Raw genomic sequence first — 23,952 nt, forward strand, 5'->3', positions numbered from 1 at the left:
GTTCGAACACTTATCAGTCTTCTTTTTAATTACCCCCTATTTATTTCCTGCTCTGACTTATTGCTTTCAGCCTTTCCATGTAATATATATATATATGTGTTCTACTTATATTCCCTTTTCCTTTAACAACATCAAAAAGAGCTTAAGAGCCAGTCATTCTCTGCTATTTGTCTGGATATCTTTATATCATTTTGGGTCAGAGAGGCCAGTGAGCACCTAGTTTCTCTCGTCACTCACACAATGCAGAAAAAGATTGTCATTATTAAATAGGCACAATTTGTCTGTAACGGCTAGTCTAATTATGTCAAAGGAAAGCATGGAAATTCCCTTCACAATAAAGCTAAAAATGTAATTATGTTAGAGCTATAAATTATAACTTACAGAACCCCTGTTTTATAAGAAAACACCGGCATAAACTAATTAGTGCATTATAATACATCAGAGCCATGCCAATTATTTTACAATACTTTGTAGGGAGCATGTACACAATTAACCTGAATTAAACTGCAATTTCTATTAGCTTTGGAGTGGCCATATGTGTATAGGGGTCTCCATTTAAACAAACTCTGTACACAGGAGGCTTTTAATACATACCAAAAGGCAAAAGAGGGTGAAAATACCCACACAAAATATTATAGGGAATTTTGTGGAGAACATTTGCAGAAGAAGAATGGAAACAGAACTACTACTGTACTAATACTGTAGAGTATAGTCGAGTCAATAACAAAGAGTTTTGTGATTAGTGCCATTTAAAGGAGAATTCAACCGTAAAGTAAAAAAAACCCAACCCTCTTATCCTACATAGACCCCCTAGCCTAGCTGCTACCCCAGGCAAACGTTAACCCTTAACTTACCCCTCCGTGCAGATTCTGTACAGCCAGGGGCGGAACTACCGGGGGAGCAGGGGGTGCGAGCGGGCCAGGGCCCGTGCCCCCTCAGGGCCCCCCGGCAGTCCGCGCACCGTGCATATCCCGGGCAGTTACGGGTTTACGGAGGGGGGCGGGGGCCCGGCTGCGCGTCCTGGGCCAGGGCCCGCCCCCCTCTAGTTCCGTTTCTGTGTACAGCGGAGTTCACAGCAGCCATCTTCCAGATCTTCAGAATGAGAGTGGTGCTTCGGCAATCTCCGTGACTTTCAGCGCATGCGCAGTTGTCGCGAGACAGAAAATTGCTCCAACTGCGCATGCGCCAATACGGCACTTACTTCACAAAGAGTACCGAAGAGAAGAAGATGGCTCCTGTGAACTCCACGGGTTTTTTTAACTTTACGGTTCAATTCTCCTTAAAGGAGATATATTTTAAAATCTACTCATACTATTTGTTTGTTTGTTTATACCTGCACTTAATGGGGACCGAATTGCTTAATTTCTCCAAACAAAAATGGTGGTATAGTATTAGCCAGTGGCAAAAATAACAAATATAAAAACAAACACATACAAAAGGTAATGCAGAAGTGATACCTATATTGGCTAACAATAAAAATACTGTATGTAGCAGGGTAAAGCAACCTTGGGACAGAGATGGGCAATATATTTAATACAGGACTCTAGAAGGACATTAGAGCACATTTCATCACAGCCACTAAAAGATGTAGGTTGGATAAGGCTATTAAATAAGGCCCCTCAAAGTTAGTTTTATACCAACTAAAAATGTCATTGTGCTAATGTCACTGAGTGAGGTTTCTGAATTTTGAGGAGGCTGGTTCTTGTCTTCCTATGGGTTGAAATGTTGCTTTGATGCTTGTAGTACCCCTTATCACCAAAAGGGTAACAGGAGACTCTGACTTTCCTTGTAGTCCAGCAGTATAAAGGGCCTTGAGAGGTCAAGGGTCACAGTGGCAAGTCTTATTTTGGATAGAGTTAATACAGAACATTGGCACACACGCTCACTGCAATGGATACATGGAGACAGATTTATACAAATTTCAATTTCCACATTTTTAGTTTTTTCAAAACCTCTTCAGAAAACTTTTAAATCTTGAATGTGTGCTTGTTTATGGAAAACTCATTTTCGATGAGTCTGCCAAATTTCAAATTTATCCCGAAAACTCAAATTGAAAAATAGCAATTGAATTTTGAAATGACAACTCCTACTAAATTCTACATGAACTTGCAAGCTTTAAGATACTGAGGTTTTTCATTTGGATTTTCGAGTTTTTAGCACTCGAAAGTTTAATTTTCAGAAACTCAATTTCAGTTTCATGATTTCTGCCACAAAATAACTTGAATAGCCATAACAGTTCTAATTTTAATAAATCATTCCCACGATATAGTGCACAAATAATTTTATCAACATCATTTTTACAGTACTTATTTATGGCATAGGTTTTTTTTTTGTATCATATTAGAGTTTCAGATTTCATATTTAAATGTTTTAAAAGTTAATAGGATTGTTAGTTTTGAGATAAGCAAAGTTGATGCAATTAGCATAATGGCACCACTATAAATTGATGTGCAATAATGGAATTAATAGTAAAAGTGGGGAGATATATTCAAAGTTCACCCCAGTTCATGGGTGCATAGCACATAGCAAAAGTCAAAAGTTGTGAGCTGTTTCTCCCAAAAATAATGACCAAAATGTAATTAAAAGTTCAATCCATTTATTGGGTCATACAGGAGATGGCCTGACGCGTTTCATGCCTGTTGGGGCACTTGCTCATAGGCTGGGAGTTAGTGCCCCAACACGCACAAAACGCGTCAGGCCGTCTCCTGTATGTCCCAATAAATGGAATGAACGTTTAATTACATTTTGGTCATTATTTTTGGGAGAAACAACTCACAACTTTTGACATTTGCTAGGATTGTTAGTTTCGCCACATAGTTTATCTCTTTCTCTTTTATTGCTGCGCTAGACAAAGACCTCCAAGAGTCAGTGTAGGAAAATAATATTTCAGATAAAAAGGTATTGATCCTTAGTTTATCTGGGCTGCTGGTCATAAAGCAAGATATGACTTCAGTTTAGCCACAAAGGAAATCGCCCAGGAAATACATTTCCCCATGTAAGCATGCCATGGGTCATTGGGCTCCCTGGAGAAATGAAAATAACAAATAAAAAAACAAACAAATACAAAAAGTATTGTAAATACATTTGTATCTTGCCTGACAAATTTGCCTTGGTGCTCCGAAAGCTTGCAATGTACAGAACATAGCTGTATGCAATTAATAACAACTCAATATATGATTCATGAGCTGCCTTTTATTCCGCCTGTAAATCTACAGTAGAAATGCCAGCCCATCCATCCAGCTTTCGGAGAAAACAAAAGACTAGACTTTGTGTTAAAAGTGTTTTTGAAGTGAATAGGCTTGACAGACTGATAAAAGGGAAAAAAAAAACTCTCTTAAAGTTTTATCCTGCCAAATGTTCATTTTCCTTTTTTGCAATTGTGTTTAATGTGCCTTTTTCTCTCGTGTTCACTTATTATTCTTTCTGCTTTTAGACCTCTGCTTTTTGACATCTGATGTTTAGCCGCCACAGGTGCATATTCAATGAGTTTGATGCTCGCTGCAACACACCATTACCAATACTTATGTGGGGTCATGCCAAAGTGCAGAATACATTGTCAGTGACTCTCCAGCCTCAGAAATCACACCAGATATCTCATCTACATTCTATTCCGAGAGGAAAAGAAACACAGCCAATTAGCAGTGACAAGGAAAATTAAGCCCAGTGAGAATTGACATTGTCCCTTTAAACTTGTAGGAAAGCCAGAGAGCTAGCTCTAAAGAATAAACAAATGCATTGCTGAAACATTGTCTGCCGAGATATGACATTAAAATTGAAATTAGATGCACTCACTTTAATATGTAGTTATTTATTTCCTGTGGATTTCATACAATATGGCCCTATTATGAATAGGATTGCTCTCCCCCACCTCGGCACAATATAAAATGCTTTATCCTTTCAGCATTTAATTGTGTTCAGTGGCAGATCTGGTATTTATCATTGCCCCTGCTGTCCCCGAGCCCGAAAGATAAACCATCCTTCCAGCAATAAATGTCTAACTATGATTATTGATGCTTTCAGTGAAATTGATTATCTATTTGAGGTGCAGCGGCGGGCTGATTTATGGCTGACTCTTTAACATTGCACCACAGCTTCACTTAGAGATGAACTCTTTGATGGCTTCAATAGATTTTCTATGAAATCTTAAAATTTTCTAAAGTGACAGGCCACGATCACAGGGCTCGTTAAATTGGAAAGATGGAAACCAAAATGCAAAATATTTGTTGCTTCAGTGCTCATGTAGCTTCTGAGTAGAGGGTGACATTTCACCTACTAAAATATGTTCTTTATTTCCTTGGAAATAATAATGGAATCATTTAAAGGGTCAATGAACTGATGGTATGTTTGGGGATCCAAATAATATGTGCTTAACCTTCCTTGCTGAGGAAGAGATAGATAGATAGATAGATAGATAGATAGATAGATAGATAGATAGATAGATAGATGATAGACAGACAGACAGACAGACAGACAGACAGATAGATAGATAGATAGATAGATAGATAGATAGATAGATAGATACATACATAGATAGATAGATAGATAGATAGATAGATGATAGATAGATAGATAGATAGATAGATAGATAGATAGATAGATAGATAGATAGAGATAGATAGATAGATAGATAGATAGATAGATAGATAGATAGATAGATAGATAGATAGATAGATAGATAGATTTTTAGGCATTTAGCAAAAAATCTGTTATGGCACATACTTTTTCCAGTAGGGAGGTTGACTTGAGGGTGAGAAGTGGAAGTGGACATGTTATTTTATGGTAGCACTTTTTCATTAATCAATGCAAAATCCTTTTAAATTTTAAACTATGCTGCTAATGATGGTAAGGTGCAAAAATAGCCACCATAACATAATTTTCCAGGATTCTTTGATGGGTGGCATGGTGCTGAGAGATGGTAAATAACTTTGTTGCCATTATTCAAATAAGAGCTCTATTGTGCAAGGAAGTTATGTCCTTTGCACCTTGTGGCAAAATCATTTACAAAAGCACAACCGGAGAGAGGCGCAAACTCCTCCTTTACCGCACTAGGGCAGCTTGAGAAAGGTGCAGACTACTCCTTAACTGCACTAGGCCAAGGCACAGAGAAAGGTGCAAACTAGTCCTTTACTTTAGACATTAGAGAGCATTTCGATTGCACCCTGGTTTAGTAAAAGAGCTCTTGTGTGGATAAACGAGAAAAATCACTAGGATGGCATGGATGATATGCCTATATATGTATTTTTTATCTTTGAAAAGGTTCACTTAGGGGCACATTTACATAGGGTCGAATATCGAGGGTTAATTAAGTAAATATTCGACTGCCGATTTACCGTAAATAGTTCGATCCAACGAAAAAATCGCTCGATCGAAAAATTAAATCCTTTTAAATCGTTCGATTCGAAGGATTTTAATCCATCGATCAAACGTTTTTTCTTCGACCAAAAAAACATTAGAAAGCCTATGGGGACCTTCCCCATAGGCTAACATTGCACTTCGGTAGGTTTTAGGTGGCGAAGAGGGGGTCAAAGTTTATTTTAAAGAGACAGTACTTCGACTATCAAGTGGTCGAATAGTCAAACGATTTTTAGTTCGAATCGTTCGGTTCGAAGGTCGAAGTAGCCAATTCAATGGTCGAAGTAGTCAAAAAAACATTTGAAATTCAAAGTTTTTTTTATTCAATTCCTTCACTCGAACTAAGTAAATGTGCCCCTTATTGTCCTGGTCAAATACAGACATGCATTTTTCTGGCAGGGCTGTGACGTTCAGTTTAGCCTACGTTGAATATTTCCTTGGTTCTACCAGGAACTCACTTTTGAACAAACCATCTGTGATTCATGGGAATACCCTTGTTTTACTTCAAAATCTATGGATTTCTAAATCATTAATGGTCAGTATGCCCCAGTATTGCAATTCCTACAGAAGAGTGCTACAATATACCACTCAGCTGCCCACTCTCTGTCCGGTTGTAACCTTGGCAAGTACATATGCTGCCTACTACAAGTTCCTGCATTTTGCTTTAACTGCTGATAGTAATATATGTGTATACAGAGAGTTAGAGGAGAAGCTGGTATATTAAATATATCAGGTTCACTGGCAACTGATAATAGAATATGAAAAAGGGTTCTGGACGTCTTGAGTTTAACCTTAACAAAAGGATGAACTTCGACTCATCCCTGCTGTTTGTTGTTTGTTTAAGATAGAAAGTATCATAAAGTCAGCAGTATTCGCTCATCTATCATTGCTTCAAAGACATTGATTTTATTAACTGGGCAACTGTAAAATTATCTTCTTTGATAATCTAATTAAAGCACATAAATGTTTTGAACATGGAAAGATGAACTGGTAACTTATTGATTGCAAAACATGGAAAAGTACAGTAACTGCACATCCAGGCCTTCTGATTTTGACTTTTATAAGTTAACCATCATATTTATATATTTTTTGTCTTCACTCGTATAGGTATATTGTGTGATTCACTTAAAACAAACACCTGTTTTGAAAGAAACAATAAACAGGGATGCAAGATACAATGCTCCTACAATGGAGTGCAAATCATTGCGCATTATTCCAATGCAGCACTGCCTGCATTCAGCAGCTCTGCATTTAATGGGGGAGGTGAAATGTGAGCATCCCAGGGATGTCCCTTAACTTGAGCTTTAGGGTCCTAATATCTCTATATATCTATATAAGAAGAAGCTCTAGATGTGTATGCAAACCCAGGTACAGGCATTACATTTGTAGGGTACTAATACAGTTCCATGAATAAACACCCAAAGACCATCAAGGTTCCTATCAGAACAGCCTTAATTTAAAGGGAACCTGTCATCGGAAAGCATGTTTTTTTCAAAAAGCATCAGTTAATAGTGCTGCTCCAGCAGACTTTTGCACTGAAATCCATTTCTCAAAAGAGCAGACAGATTTTTTTATATTCAATTTTGAAATCTGACATGGGGCTAGACATTTTGTCAATTTCCCAGCTGCCCCTGGTCATGTGACTTGTGCCTGCACTTTAGGAGAGAAATGCTTTCTGGCAGGCTGCTGTTTTTCCTTCTCAATGTAACTGAATGAGTCTCAGTGGGACATGGGTTTTTACTATTGAGTGCTGTTCTTAGATCTACCAGGCAGCTGTTATCTTGTGTTAGGGAGCTGTTATCTGGTTACCTTCGCATTGTTCTTTTGTTTGGCTGCTGGGGGGGGGTCGATATCACTCCAACTTGCAGTACAGCAGTAAAGAGTGATTGAAGTTTATCAGAGCACAAGTCATATGACTTGGGGCAGCTGGAAAATTGACAATATGTCTAGCCCCATGTCAGATTTCAAAATTGAATATAAAAAAATCTGTTTGCTCTTTTGAGACATGGATTTCAGTGCAGAATTCTACTGGAGCAGCACTATTAACTGATTCATTTTGAAAAAAAAATGTTTTTCCCATGACATTATCCCTTTAACCTAATGGGATGTAGACACCACAATTATCCTGCAATATGCCCATACCTTCACTCCTTATGGAAGTGTGACTACATCAAACCTGCTTAACTAATTTTTTAAGACTATGGCACAAAGAATCAGGCCAAAAACATGGGTCTGCTTGTCTCTACTGTACATAGAGAACTAAGGGAAACATGCTTCCTTAAGCTCATTTTGTGGTGACAGGTGGACCTTAGAAGTTGAGGTCTGAGAGTTGTAATTTAGGCAGCCATATTTATATAGATGGTGGACAGGTTGATACTGGTGTTTTGGCTTGATTAAAAGGAATAATCAAAATTTCCCATATACCATTAGCCTTAGGTGTTTATATATCTACAATGATGTAAATAGGAACCTAGTGGATTTGGGGGTCATTACAAAGCATGTATTGAAATACATTGTAGTCTATAGGCCTGTTTAAACTAGTAATTTTAATGCCAGAGTTCAATTGAATTGCTTGCATGCACCTTTATAGCTCATAATTAGTAAAATCTCAACCCAACCAGACTATCAGTTTCCCATTCATCCATGCAGAATTTCCTGTGACGCTGCTAACTGTCTAAATAATATTAAAATTGCATAGATTTCTTTATGTAAGTTTGGTTCATTTGATTCTCATGCTGCACAGTCTGCCCAACAAAGTAATTGCTGTTTACATGGCCCAAGTCTTGACAAAAGTTTCCCAATTATTCCTTTGGCAACATGCTGTTAATCTGACCTCTAAATTGTGTCTTCTAGAAGTCAGGATTAACAAAAAAAAGAATAAAGCATACAGCAATTAGGATAATATCACGTCTGATTGGATAGAAAAGCTATCTGAGCACAGTAGGTTGAAATAGCTTTTTATTACTGTACATGGAGCCTCTGATATAAAATCCACTTTAAGCCTTTTATTCAAGGGCTGAAGTTGCAATGGAAAGGGGCCTGCACATCTTCACCCAACTTGTAATCTGCTCTGCTTCATGGCAATGGCATCTGGCCTTCCACACTCCAAAAATGTGCTCCTAAAAGCACAATGAAGAGGGACATGGCTGATAATGAGGAGAGAAATTGCTTGGCAGAGGAAGAGATGGACCAGAAGTGAAACTCTGTGAGAAAATGGTATGAGCGGGTACTTTACAGACTTTAGCTAAGATCTGAGAACATTGTGAGGTGATCTAACTCTGGAAAGCTGCCCAGACCGTGGGCCTCTGTGTCTCAGTTTATATTATAAGATTTATATTCGATTCCACGATATATAAATATAAAGTAAACTAATCCAAGCACAGACAAAAATATGTTATTAAGTAAGGGAATATTTTTAACCAAAGAAATCATATTTTTTCTCTCTCTCTCTCTCTGCTTACCAATCGACAGGAATGCTTGTAATAGATTGCAAAATGACATTAAGATAAGGCAGTTTAGCCATTACTGGAGAAGTAGTTAGACTTTTTTTATGATTAAAAGCAAAGCTTGAAGTTTTATATTTGGCACCGGACTGAACGGAAACAAAAACTTTTCTTTGTTTTTAAGCTATAAAGTTGAAACTACAGTCTATAGGGATTCACGTGGCACAGCCCAACACTGGGTATTGGGGGATAAAGGAGCCAGAGTTTATAACTTTGTAATGGCCCATTGTTGTCTAGAGGGTATTAACATTGATTAAAGAGGTGAAAGTGTTGGCATAGGTCTGTATAATTGAGAGCACTGTGCACAGTCTGACGTCATTTAAAGCCCACCAGTGGGTTTCGCAAGCCGAAAATACGTAGTGCGAGAGTAGTGCGAGAGGAGGGTAAGAGAGAAGCAAATCTATTTATTGCAGGGAGCTGAAAGACAACAGGAACATTCTCTTAATGCACATGAAAACTGTTGCATCAGGTAAAAGTTCCTAAACGACTAAACATGTACTTTTATACAGGCCCGGATTTGTTGTGAGGCCACAAAGGCCTGGGCCTAGGACGGCAAGACATTAAAGGGGCAGCATGCCGCCCAGCCGCATCCAAAGGAGCACTGGGGACTAAACGTTCCCTAGTGCTCCGGTGCTTGTCAGCGCACTCACGCGCACGCGGAGATGGGGTTACGTGCAGTCATTTTTCGTCGCTAGGACGAGGCGAGGGAGGGGGGCGTGCGCATGCAAGCGACGGGACCATTCGACCACAGCTAATATAAATAATACTGTACTAAAGTGTTGCCACTTGTCTAGATATCACCCAGACAGCCCGGTTTTTGGAAGGTCTTCCCAGGTGAAAAGTGTCTGTCTGGATTTCAAAAATAGGAAATCTGAAAGGGACACTGAAGTGAATGACAAGGTGATCGGCCAACTGCTGATCACCATGTTATCAGTCCCACCCCCATATGATCCATTCTGCCCCCTACATCAACACCCCCAACATCACCACCCTGCCCCTGACATCATCTGTCTTGCCCCCTGCCAGTTTTTCCTCCAAAACAAGGTGGCAAAAGTACTGTACTAGCAATACTATTCTGGCAATACATATTATAAAACTGTCGCCACAGTAATCATATGAATATCAAACAGCAAACTTTATATCTTGCAACATAAGGGATCTGTAACTGGTATTAACTACTGTGCAACATGTGCACTGATTCTGCAGGTTTAGCTGTCTGGCTGCTGTTGCTCACTGTAGGTTGTGTGTGCTGGAGACAGTATAAAAAACAATTGTACATTTCTTTGGAGCAGGCACTCAATGAAGGCAAACTTCCAACAGGCAGTCAGTTGAAAGTAAAAGGAGAATTTTTGTCCCTCTATTTCCAAAATGTTGGGAGGTATGATTTATACCTTTTACATGACTAGGGTTGCCATATGTCCGGTTTTTGGAAGGGCTGTTTTGGGTGAAAACTGCCTGCCCGGATTTCCAAATTAGAAAAAAGAGAAAATCTAGGGACCTAGCTGAAATGTTAGTCATTTATAATAAATATTACGATTTTTATAAGTCCTGAGAGTGCGGACCTTCTTGTAGTAGTTATGGATAATTTATTGGCACTGCACCCAGGCAGAGTGCTGGCAACACTTGGACTTGTGTGTGTGTGTGTGTGTGTATATATATATATATATATATATATATATATATATATATATATATATATATATATATATATATATATATATATATATATATATATATATATAGTCCACTTGTAGCAGCCGCACTCAAATCCGGACTTATTCAGTTTAATTCGGGTGCAGGGTCCAAAGTTTTATGTATGTAATTATTGAATAGACCTGCACTCCATTTCGTGCAAAATTGTAATTCTTTTAATTGCATACAAAAATCCGATGTTTCGGCCCCCATTGGGGCCTTTTTCAAGGATTTTTGTACGCAATAAAAAGAATTACAATTTTGCACGAAATGGAGTGCGGGTCTATTCAATATATATATATATATATATATATATATATATATATATATATATATATATATATATATATATATATATATATATGCATAAATACATAAGCATGTTACTTATATTCATGAGACTTACAGGGATAAAATTGGGCATTTAATTTTCGATAAAATTTTTACAGTGTTGCAGATAAGTGAGTATCCAGAGGTAAATCATACACTTCACTGAACTTGGGGACATCAACTAAGCATTTGGGATCACCCCAAATCTAGTAAACTAGCTTGGAAATATGACTCTATGAATCAGGGCAAGAGTTAGAGAATAAGGGACCGTCTATAAATTCAGGTTGAATCCCAGCCCAAAGCTGTCTATGTGATGCTCGAAGTAACCCCCTAAAACCTACTCTGTCGAAAGACAGTGGATACTAATATTAAATATTGTTGCATTTTCTAGATGATATTATTTGACAGACAGGTAACTGTGAATATCAAAATTCAGACCTGAAATAGTATCACATTTCCCTCAGTTAACAAACCATAAACTTTGGTATGGGGCTATGACTCTTTTGGTCAGATGTTGCCTAAGAAATGGAACATTGCCTAAAATATGTCTGAATTATGGCAAATATCAACCTTTGGTGCTCCAAGATGACTTAGCATTTTTCTAGGCCATAAAGTCTAAAGACCATGGATTGTTTGCAATTTATTTTTAGTAGGTGCAGTTATTACTTTTATTGATATTAATTATCTTTCACTTGGCAGGTTCTAGTAGAAACTCGTGGAATTGCTTCTAAAGGGAATCTATTTCAAGCCTTGTGTTTTCATTTCATTTATCAGTGAAGCCCTGCAAATCATGGGTACTTTAAAGTGGTAAACATTACCTAGTGGTGTTTTGTCTCTAATTTGCTCTGGCATAGAGTTTTGCTGTCCAATTTTCTTGATTTGTGGTTGACCATTTGCTTTATGTAAGACGGCATTTAAAGTACCCATAAAGTACAGTTGTTTTTTGACGCGCATCATTTTTTTTCTCCCATTGAAATTTATGGTCGTCATTTTAGTGGCGAAACTCAAGGTAAATATTGGCTCATCCCTAGTCAGAGAGAGCTTTTGCTAAAGTAATAGTTCTGGACAGTTAATTTCTAAAAACACTCTAACAACATTCCAACATATTTTCCAGGGGCAGAACTACAGAGAAAGCAGACAGGGGTCCAAGAATGTAGAGGGCCCAGTAAAGCCATAATTAATGTGCAATTTCAATATATATTGCCAGAACAGGCTAACTTACCAATGTTTTGGGCCCAGAATTGAATTTGCTTTGAGACCCAGTAACATCTAGTTACATTATGTTCTATTCTTCATGGACCATTGCAGATCTATCAGAATGCAGTATGTATGCCTTGATAGCTCTCCATCTTGAAGGTTTCATGTGGCCAATACTTGAAGCCATGGCAGGCTGCTGTGGTGTCCCACAAATCTGTTTAACTCACTGTTTTGAATAAATTTCTTAGCATTCAGATAGAGCATTTTCCCATGCCATCATGTTTATGGTTCCTGCTCTGAGTATGTTGGAGGAAGGGTCTATAAATTCTCATGTTGAAAATGCCAATGTTGAAATGTTTGCACTTTTGCATCCTAAATATTGCTTTTGATTGACATGTGTACTGCAAGCACGAAGCACCAAGAAATATACTGCGTTTGCTCTTTACAAACAAAGGTCTCTTGGGAACATCTTACAATTTGTACAGATGTAGATTTTCACCACAAAGAATACTAGGCTTTCCATTGATCAGGCAAGAGGTTATATTTTTCTGTGGCTCCCTCTCCTCTAAACTCTGGGAAGATCCTTTGTTTCAAAGACAGTCAGAATCAGCACCAGGCCTTCTACACTTTTAGGCCTCTCAGGAGCTGCTAGATCGAATGTCTCTGTTGGTTACACCCACCTCTGGAACTTTCCCATCCTGTTAAATAGTTTATTCTCACCACAGCTTGTACACAAAAGCCCAATCTTCACAGATGAATATGATTGTGTATCACCAAAACACCCCATTCACTGAATTATTTTTCCAGGTTTTAATGGTTATCTTTGTTTTGCAATCACAGATGGGAAACACGTTGATTTCCTTATGCAAAAAATTTATAATGATAAATATAAATGATTATACTAGGCTTTGGATACTTGCAGGTACTATCTGTTGAGGCATTAATTGTCTAGTCAGGTGGATAATATTGTCAGAGCTCTATCTCTTGGTTTCTGAAAGGTATAGACAAACCAGGGTAATATTTAACCTAGAGTTATGCTACCAGAATTTATAGCATGATAAAGGAAGAGCCATTGGTTTCAGTCCAATTCCTGTGGTTCATCTTCTCCACGCTAAATAACAAAAAATGGGAAAGACTGAGAACGTGATCAGTGTGGAGTTGGCACGGTAGACAATGTATGTCTTGTGTGAATAGTTTAGCACTGTGGCCAGTCAATCTGGTTTCTGGGCCCGCTGCCCTGACCCTCTTAGTGCTGCTCTCTCTCCCTGCTCAGTGTGAAACATTTCCTTTCACTGACCTGACACTTTGCAGATTGAGACATCAGGTCTGTCCAACTGCATAAAATTAGCAATTTTTCTTTTGCTAATTGGAAATAAAAATGTTTATGAAGGGAATCATTCAGAGGAATGCAGTTTTAAGTTTTGCTTGAGAATTATAGCCTAAATATGGTGTTGATGATGATGATGATGATAATAATAATAATAATTTCCCTTTAAAGCTCCATGCTGTGTATGATATATTGTCAGAGAATTTATTTTCCCCCAATTCCTTCTCCCAACAATTTATTCCCAGCAATGTTTGAGGAAGCTTTTAAAATAATTAAACAACTATGATTAATGATTGCAGTTCTAAGTTATCATGACTACTCAAATATATTTAGCCATTTTGACATTTCTTTTCACATTGATATACTCCTTTAAGGCTGCATTTAGAAGCTTTGCCTGTGCAACTTTTTGACTGGTGGAGACTATATCTTGGTCCATATAGCCCTAGTAATAACACTATTTTGCTATTATGCACTAGAACAGTGTTTGGTAGAAAATATTGATTTCTCATCAGGCATCAAGTAAAGAAAGCTAGAAGGAGAAGTGTATCATACTGGGCAGTCATAGCAGAACACATCTACGGGCTGAATGTACTTTATATGAAAAACAATTAAGTTCCATGACATCCTAAATTTTTCATTGCATGTAGATTAGGAATGTCAAGTTTGCACCCACCTAGCTGTTTTGAACTACAACTTCCAACAGCGGGTAGGCCATAGCATGAATTTTTTTTGTGATCATCATAGAAAATCTAGGGCATGTTTCCAGGTGTTTAATTTAAATTGACAAAGTTGCACACATTCAGGAGGTGGGTGCGTCATCTATTGTCTGACACATACAATGCTGTTTTGGCACCTTTCTCTGGAAGGTTTAATAACACATCAAAGTTCCAATCTTGCTAATACTATCAACGCCTAATTTAATGACATCATTGCGGATTATGATAAACAGATTATGCTGATTAGAGCAACATTCCAGAGGATATTCTGAATTGAAAAAGCTAGTTGGGTGACTGGTGAAATGTTTTCAAGGAAAAAATACAGCAAGTCCAGTTGATTTGACTTTTTTATTTTCCATGTGGCTTCATCTGTATATATATATATATATATATATATATATATATATATATATATATATATATATATATATATATATATATATATATATATATATATATATATACACATACAAAGTGGTTCTTTTTGGTGCACACGTAACGAGTGTTCAAGTGCCTGTGTGCCGGCAAAAAAATCTGTTATGAATATATTGTCAATCAACAGCCGCACTCACAGGTCTTGTATAGTGACAAAAATCTAAATTTATTGCTCAACGTTTCAGCCCCTTACTCGGGGGACGGCCCCAGTAAGGGGCTGAAACGTTGAGCAATAGATTTTGATTTTGATTAAGTGCGGCTCTTTATTGACAATATATATCTATATCTATCTATATATATATATATATATATATATATATATATATATATATATATATATATATATATATATATATATATATATATATATATACAGAGGTATTCGGCACTCACCGCTCGCAGAGTCTTATGCCAGGTGCTAACCAAAATTAAATGTAGCAGTCCATAAAAGGACTCACAGAAATCGCCATCAAGCATGTATCAAAATGGTGCATGGTGTATCAACGCGTTTCGGCTCACATCGTCAGTACATTACAAGTAATGTAATTTATCCTCAAATAGCACAGGTCACAGTTACCTTTTCAGATAATTTGATGGATCCAGAATGTTTTTGAACTTTAGTTTATGGGGCATACTTATCAAATGGCAAAAGGGTACATGTTCTACAAAATGTAATTCTTCCAAAAAATAAAAAAAGCTTTGATCCTACAGATTTGAATTAATAAATTCTTTGAAAAGTATCTTTTACTTTAAATCGATTGAGCACTAAATCCCTTTAAATGAACCTGGAGCAGGCAATCAAATATAGGCAATCTCCATCAAATAGTTTAAATAAAGTAAAAAGATTTTTTGTGTCCTCTGCCTTATAGGCTATGATTAAGTGTTTGTAACACAAAACGCGTAAGGCAGAGGACGCAATAAATCTTTTTGCTTTATTTCAACTATTTGATGGAAGATTGCCTTTTTTTGAGTGCCTGCTCCAGATTCATTTATGGTTTTCCTCTCCCTATGCTGAGGGCTCAGGGCGGTGCTCCTGGGCCACTTCCCCTATGTGGTCAGTAAACATTCTACCTTATGGAGACCCTTCTTCCAAATCTTATCACTAAATGCCTATAACCTATAAATATTACGCCTGATATACATATAAACTGTATATACAGTATATGCATATATAAAACATAAAACAGTGTCAGTTTTAGGGGTATATATACAATATTTTATTTTATGCTTAGCAGATATATATAGGTATTAGCTATTTCAATAACCACAAGCATTTAGCAGTCACCTAGATGGTTGGCAATACTTACTAGTAACTGGTTATAACCCAGTAAAAGCATACGTTTCTATAGCACTTAATGACTTAAGCAGATTTTTATGATTCTTTTAAGCATGAAGGTCATCAGACAAATTGGATTTATCTGTAATTGTAAGTAGCTGGAAATTATAATACGACTAACAGAAGTGTTACTGTGGGCTTCTTGTTTTTCCTGCTATAGAAGCTGACAGCCATGCCTAATAATTCTTTCTACTGAGCTTTTTTCCTCTTCTTTTCTTGATGTCTTTATGTGAATATGAAGCTGGAATGAAAGGATTCGGGTGACCCCAGAGAGAGAAGAAAAGTATGAGCTTGGGATGCAGGCCCCCTGTGGAGTCATAGGCATCATCTCCAGCAGCCCACAACTTGGCTTCATAGTGGCTTTGTGAAAGAAAAGGACTCTTCTTCACTCGGATTACGACAATGGGGTTTTTGTCAGATATGGACAGGGGGAAACCAAAGGAAGGAGGGGGGACCGGTATTGGGGGGCTGCAGATGCAAAAAAGAAGGATGATTTATTACACTAGTGTCCTCAGTGGCATTTGGCTACCTTCCCAGACCTCGACATCGATGGCAAAGGTGGAAAAAAAAGGTTATTTTCAGTATAACCCCAAGCATCTTCAATACCTTGTATGGGCCATAGAGAATGCCATGGTGATTTAATAGAATAGAGGATTAAAACTATAGTGAAAGCTCTGTAAAGAAGTCATTGTACAGTGAGTTTAGATGTGAATTCACAGAAGAAAATCACATAATCCAGCAGTGAAGTATTTCTGCATTCTGCATGCATTGCCACCCAAGCTAGTGGGATGGAATAAAATGTAAAAAAATAAAATAAAAAGATTTTGGGGTGTAGTAGGAACTGAGTGATTTTATAATAAATTTGCGTCAAAAAGCAGGGAGTTTTCTCACATCCTTCTTAAGCAAGTGTAGCTTTTATGCACAATTCTGAACCATTTTTTCTGGTTTTTATTTGTTTTTTTTGTGTGTTTTATCTAACAAACATTCTCATGTCCTGGCAAAGTATACAAATCCTACTTCCTTGCAGTGATGCTCCAGCAGTGACACAAATGCAGTAGTTATTCTTTTTATGTTTTAATCAACTATAATATGAATGTGGCATAATCTCTTTGAAGCACTGTAAAATGTCTGACTCTGTACTGTATAAATAATAAAAATAATCAATGTTTACAAATTTCAGGTCTAGGGGCGGGGTCCAGGCACTTTCAATTCCAGCAACAGCTACCCAAATGCAGACATTATATTGTCCAACCCATTTAAGATAATTAAAAATGACAGCTGTAATCTTATTTAGGGTTCCTGGGTTTAACCATCTGCAAGGCCTTAAATGTTATTATTTGAATGCATGGAATCTGGGGTTTTGTAGATCATTCTGCATTTGAAACATTATTGACTTAAGGTAGTTGTCGAACTTTTTCAGTTCAACCCCCCTTTGGAGGTCTATGATCCCCCCTTCAGGACCAAAAAATTAAAGAAATAAAAACAAACTAATTTTGCCACCACCATGGTTTGGTGTTAGCTTAGCCACCATCAAGTACAAGGTACTGTCTTATTACTATAGAAAAAAAAAAAAGAAAATTAGTCAGGAATTATGAACCATTATATAAACAGGACTTGGATATGTAGTCTCTCATAAGATTCCCACTGAAAGCATTTGAAGTATGTAATGTGAAAATGATGAATGCATTTGGCACAAATCATTAGCATCATGAATCCACATAGTAGCAATATCAATTACTCTATTAATAACATGAAGTTGACGAGGTTTATTTAAAATTATTTGACCTAGTCTACCGGATTGTCCAGCATATTTCCTAAGCAAATAAAAGACATCAATATTTTTGAATACCATCATTCCAGATCCTCCAGCCAAAAACTCCTGGATGGGGTCCAAGCCAAAGGAAGAGTTTCAAGTTAACTGAATCAACAGATCAATGACCCATGAGACATATTAACTCATTCAGCATCATAAGGGGCAATAATGATAAGCAAACTATAGCCAATGCAATTATGATTTTCCTTTAAATATAATAGGTATTACAACAGAAATAACACTTAAAACCTTAAAAGCAAAAGAGAAAAAACTAGCAAAGGACATTCTGAACATTAGCCAAAGGCAACCATTAGATTGAAAATAGATGCTATATGTTAGTACACACAACATGTAGAATTCTGTGGTAAGCTGGCACAGAAACTGGACTTCACTCCAAAATAGATGCAAATAAAAAGTTTTATTACGCATCTCAGAGGGTGGCCTTATGCGTTTCGTGCCTTAGAGGCACTTAGTCATAGCCTATGAAACGCATAAGGCCACACTCTGAGATGTTCCTTTTTGCGTAATAAAACTTTTTATTCGCATCTATTTTGGAGTGAAGTCCAGTTTCTGTGCCAGCTTACCATGGAATTCTACATGTCTGATACTACCTCCCCAAGCTGAAGGTCTGGGGCTTCAGCACCTGGACCCCCTGTTAGTATTGGTGAGTGTACCTTACCACTCATTTTAGCAATATTGGACTTTTTCCCTATCCCCTATCCCTGTAAATTTCAGTACACACAGCAATCTGGTTGCTAGAGTCCAAATTACTCAATCGACCATGCATTGATTAGAGACTGGAATAGGGATTGGAGAGGGCTTAAAGAGAAAGATAAGTAATAAAATGTAGCAATAATAATTTTGTAGCCTTACAGAGGATATGTTTTTTTAAAAGGGGTCCGTGACCCCATTTGAAAGCTGGAAAAAGTTAAAAGAAGGCAAATAAATGTAAAAAAAAACTACAAAAAGTAAATAATGAAGTTACTTAGAGTTGACCATTGACTATAACTGTAAAAGTTACCTTAAAGGTGAACCACTCCTTTAAAACCCTAGTTTAATGAGCCAATGTACCCTAAACAATTATTCTCTGTATCAGCTGTTATTTGTTCACAATACTTCATCAGATGTGCAAAGTAAATATGTTCATTTGTTATTTGATTCAAATTCTTACACCAATTTGTTGTACAGTTATTATACTTGTGTATATTGAAATACATAATTGGATATAATTGAGTATAATTCCTCATTTTCTGGTCCTGCCTAAAAACAATTACAGCTCCTAAATGTCTGTCCCCTTTTGACTTGTACATTTGAAATTGTTTCTCCTTCCTTCCTTCCTTCCTTCCTTCCTTCCTTCCTTCCTTCCTTCCTTCCTTCCTTCCTATATACTTAACTTCTTGCAACTAGCAGCATAGACTACACTTTAGTGTTTTTACATTTAATTGAAAACTATAGTAGGCTAGTCAGTTTTTATGTTTTTTTTTTAAAGCTGAGCAGGTCTATGCATGGGTAATTTTTCTCTAGAAGGAATAATGGAATGAGTCTAGGTCTACCAAACTTAGAATTGCCTTTATTATGATTACTGATTAGTGCTACATTTTAGCCATTATTTTATACCATATGATCAAAATATGTGGGCACCCCTTTCAATTATTGGACTGGTCTATTTAAAGGCAATTACCAGCCAAATATGCTATTATTATATATGCACCATAGCTTTGGAGTAGACTTGCATCTCAAATGGATTTAATACTTCATGGTGAGACTATGGGGCCTATTACCGGATCAATAGTGATGAGCACATTTTTTCTCCAGGTATGGATTTGTGGAAAAATTCTGGCTTTCAAAACTACAAATTTTTTTTACAAAACGGCCAAACAGTCACCATAAGAAAAAATGCCCATTAACATTAATGCATTTGGAGTGAGAAAAAAACTTGAGAAAAACCTCCATAGATGGACAAAACACTTGCAACTTTTAATGCATTGACTTCAATGCATTTTGCGTTCGACAAAAAACTGCTATTAAATTAGCTAAACAGCGAAAAATTTGCAAAGCGCATTGGAGTGAATAGGCAACAAAAATTTTTTACACACTGCAATTTTTTTCACGTGCAACTTTACAGATTCGCTCATCACTAGTGATCAAATGTACTACATATCACAGTTTGAACACAAGGCAACACCACATAGTGGTCCAAATTATTTATATAGGGGTGTATTGATTTTAGGTAGTTCTCTTAGCCTGGTATAAAATCCCTGTAAAAATATATTTGTTTTAAATAATTTGAGTAAAAACCTATAATTGCCATAGCATCTTCGTGTGCTTTTTTACACCCAATCTTGCACTGTAATTTTATTGGCACTTTAGTTTTTCACATTGATGTGTTATATCGGAGGTCCCCAACCTTTTTTTTTACCCGTGAGCCACATTCAAATGTAAAAAGAGTTGGGGAGCTCCACAAGCATGAACAGAGTCCTTTGGGTGGCAGATATGGGCTATGATTGGCTATTTGGTAGCCCCTATTTGGACTGGCAGCCTACAGGTGACTCTGGTTCTTATTCGACCAAAAGTTGCCTCCAAACCTGGAATTAAAAAAATAAGCACTTGCTTTGAGACTACTGAGAGCAACATCCAAGAGTTTGGTGTGCAACATGTAGCTCACAAGTCGCTGGTTGATGATCACTGTGTTATATCATGTCTGAGGTGGAGTAAAATATAAGCATACATGAAGGTGTTAATAAAAGAAAATACACAACTTATCTTACTTAAAGTTCTTTTCAATGAATTATTTTAACAATCACACTGCAGTACACGTACGGAGAAATGTACAGCAATATAAATATGTAATTTGTTGTACATTAGTGATGGGCGAATTTGGGGCGTTTTGCCGAAAAATTTGCGAAATTTGCAAAAAGGCGAAAAACAGATGCTGACGTCCATTTTTTTGATTTTCACAGTGGTTTTGCAAATTTATTCGCCGCGAATTTGCGCCTGCCGAATAAATTCGCCCATCACTATTGTACATGAAATGTAAAATGTGTAATTTTACATGTATTTTACACAGGCCTGATTAATAGGCCCCAGGTGACTACCTAATGTAAACCTGGAACTCAATTTGAGCCAATTTGATTACATTTCATCTACTTTCATCTTCCCTGATATATCGATTGTGTAAATGTAATGCTAATAAGACTTTTTGTTCAAATATTGACATTGTGTTTTATATCTTTAATATTTTATTGCTTGATCCTTTCCCATATAAATGACATATTTTGCTGCAAGAATTGTGCTGGATTACTCTATTTAGTAGTATGTTTTTGCTAACACTCTCAAGTGTTTACTGATAATCCAGAAATTCTTTTTTTTTTTGTCGCTACGGCATCTGTTGAAAAACGTTTCCTTCCATTGTATGTGTATTAGGCGTAACAGCTGAGCTAGAGGTGACAATCACAAACATAAAATTTAGTATGTGCAATTTTTATGTGTTTATTAACTTCTCCTTAGCTGCTCATTTTGACACCTACAGTACATTACTTACTGTACTTTCACTAATGACGAAGAAAAGGTGAAAAGTAATGATCCATTAGCACTACAAGGCGAATAAAATGTTAGTGTTCAGGATTCAGCAAGTGTATGAATTTTCAAGTTGTTCATGTGGAGCTACATTTGTACCTTTCCCTTTGTTTACTATATTTAGGTTGTGCTATTGTTAACTGTACTGATTCTTATATTTTAATAGTACAGGTATGGGACCTGTTATCCAGAATGTTCGGGACCTGGGGTTTTCCGGATAACGGATCTTTCCGTAATTTGGGTCTTCATGCCTTAAGTCTACTAGAAATTCATGTAAACATTAAATAAACCCAATAGGCTGGTTTTGCTTCCAATAAGGATTAATTATATCTTAGTTGGGATCAAGTACAAGCTACCGTCTTATTATTAAAGAGAAAAAGGAAATCATTTTTAAAAGTTTGGATTATTTTGATAAAATGGAGTCCATTGGAGACAGCCATTCCGTAATTCGGAGCTTTCTGGATATCGGGTTTCCGGATAAGGGATCCTATACCTGTAGTAAAAATATATTAGGAGACTTGATAAAATAAAGATCACTGCAATATATTTTCTTTCCATTGTTCAAAACATTTGTGCAGTAACCAAGCTGTACTGTTAAAATTTGCAAAACTGCAGAAAAATGATGAAACGTTCAAAAGAAATCCCATCCGACGGACATCACCAATTTACTAACAGGTGCAGACGACAATTCGCTAGGGAAAGAGACCATCGCTAGCGTTCATTTCGCCAGAGTTTCCTTCGTCACCTTAGACCAGGCGAACTGGTGAAACAAAGCTATAGCCTCCTAAATCTGATGTCAGTGACTATCCTGTACCCCAGAAAGTCATAAAAAGTATAAAAAACGCAGGCAACTTTTCTATTTTTAAAGCAGGATTGCCTTCGAAAGTCCGAACTTGCCACATATATTTTAGGGTGGGCTTATGTCTAGGGCATTAGCGGAGCTTTTAGGTCTTTATTAAGCTCCCTTGGACATTTGTAATAAAAAGTGGCCACATCAAGCATTTACACCAATATCTCTTAAAAAGACGTGTATTCAACATTTATGCACCTTCCCTATTCAAATTGAACTAATTTTCGCAAGGCACAAACGCTAGCGAATCTTCACTGTGAAATGCTTTCACTGAAGAAGTATCGCTAGTGAAAAGTCACCAGCATTCGGCCCCAGGACATAACCTTGCATTTTAATGAATTAATATAGTGGTAAAGAATTTGCACTTGGCAAAGTGGTGCAAATCGGTCGATGGCAACAATTTGCCCTTTAGTGAAACTGCCGTATTGAATCCATCATATTTGGCCAAATACTGAACCAAATACTTATCCTTATAATAATTTGCATCTGCAAATTAGCAAGTCTTGGCAAAAGAAAACAAATGCTTTAAATGGTGTGTGGACTAAAGTCATGTGATTTTTAAGAGATCAGATCAGGTTTAGTCAGGCACTTGGATTCAGATAAATCCTGCCAAATCGGGGATTCTATGCATCCAAGTATTTTGCACCAGTTTAAAATGTGTTGGTTTGAATTGAATCTTAATATTTCAAAATTGGGCATTGCTGTAATAAATGCCATCATGAAATGATTCATGGAATTGACTCATCATTGAGACTCACAAATAGACATATAAGCCAGTCCCTAAATTGCACGATGAAATTTTGTTGAAGCCGGCAAATCTTTGCCTTTGAATTCTATCGGCAGCAATAGCTTGGGCATTCCAAACTGTATTGAGGTGTTAAAGATGCATCAGTTAAACCACAAAATGTTCTGGGGAAAATGTCTTCCTTACACAGGTGTGAAGAAATTTCACCCAACATATTGTGTGGTTTGCTTGCTAGCCTTAACATCAAGTAAAATGTTGTGATAGTCACACCATTAATGCCTGAACCCTATTTCTTGGTTTAACCTTCATAAGGTGACTATGATGAAGTCACTGAAGTCATGAAGTTATTTCTCTTCATGGACTTCCTGTAGTAGCAGTTTTGACAAAAGTGGAAGCAATGGGAACCCTTTTTCTGTGTCACTTTTTATAGACATTGAGAAACTTGGGTTCATTTTGTGTTCAATAACGGATTCCCCGTTATCCGAAACAAATTATCCAGAATGCTCCAAATTATAGATAGGATACTTCCCATAAACTCCGCTTTATCCAAATAATCCAATTTTCTTAAATGATTTCATTTTTCTCTGTTCTAATAAAAAGTACCTTGTACTTGATCCAAATTGAGATATAATTAATCCTTATTGGAAGTAAAACCATCCTATTGGGTGTATTTAATATTTAAATGATTTTCTAGTAGACTTAGGGGCATATTTATCAAGGGTCAAATTTCGAATTGAAAAAACTTCGAAATTAGAATTCAAAAAGACCAACTGAAATTAAGTCAAAGTTTTTTGGTTCAATAGTTCCGTCTTTGATTAAATAGGTCTGTATTCGGACGAATTTGAATCGTATGAATCAAAGGAATATTGCATTCGAGTCCACCAAATGACTTCAAATAGGTTCTAGGAGTAGTGATGGGCGAATTTATTCGCCAGGTGCGAATTCGCGGCGAATTTGCGCGATTCGCCGCCAGCGAATAAATTCGCGAAACGCCCGCGAAAATTCGCGGCAAAAATTCGCTGGCGTCAAAAAAAAATTTTCCGAAAAAATGGACGCCGGCTTCAAAAACGAGACGCCGGC

The sequence above is a fragment of the Xenopus laevis genome, chromosome 7S (genome assembly GCF_017654675.1).
Source record: "Xenopus laevis strain J_2021 chromosome 7S, Xenopus_laevis_v10.1, whole genome shotgun sequence".
In the NCBI taxonomy this organism is placed as follows: Eukaryota; Metazoa; Chordata; class Amphibia; order Anura; family Pipidae; genus Xenopus; species Xenopus laevis.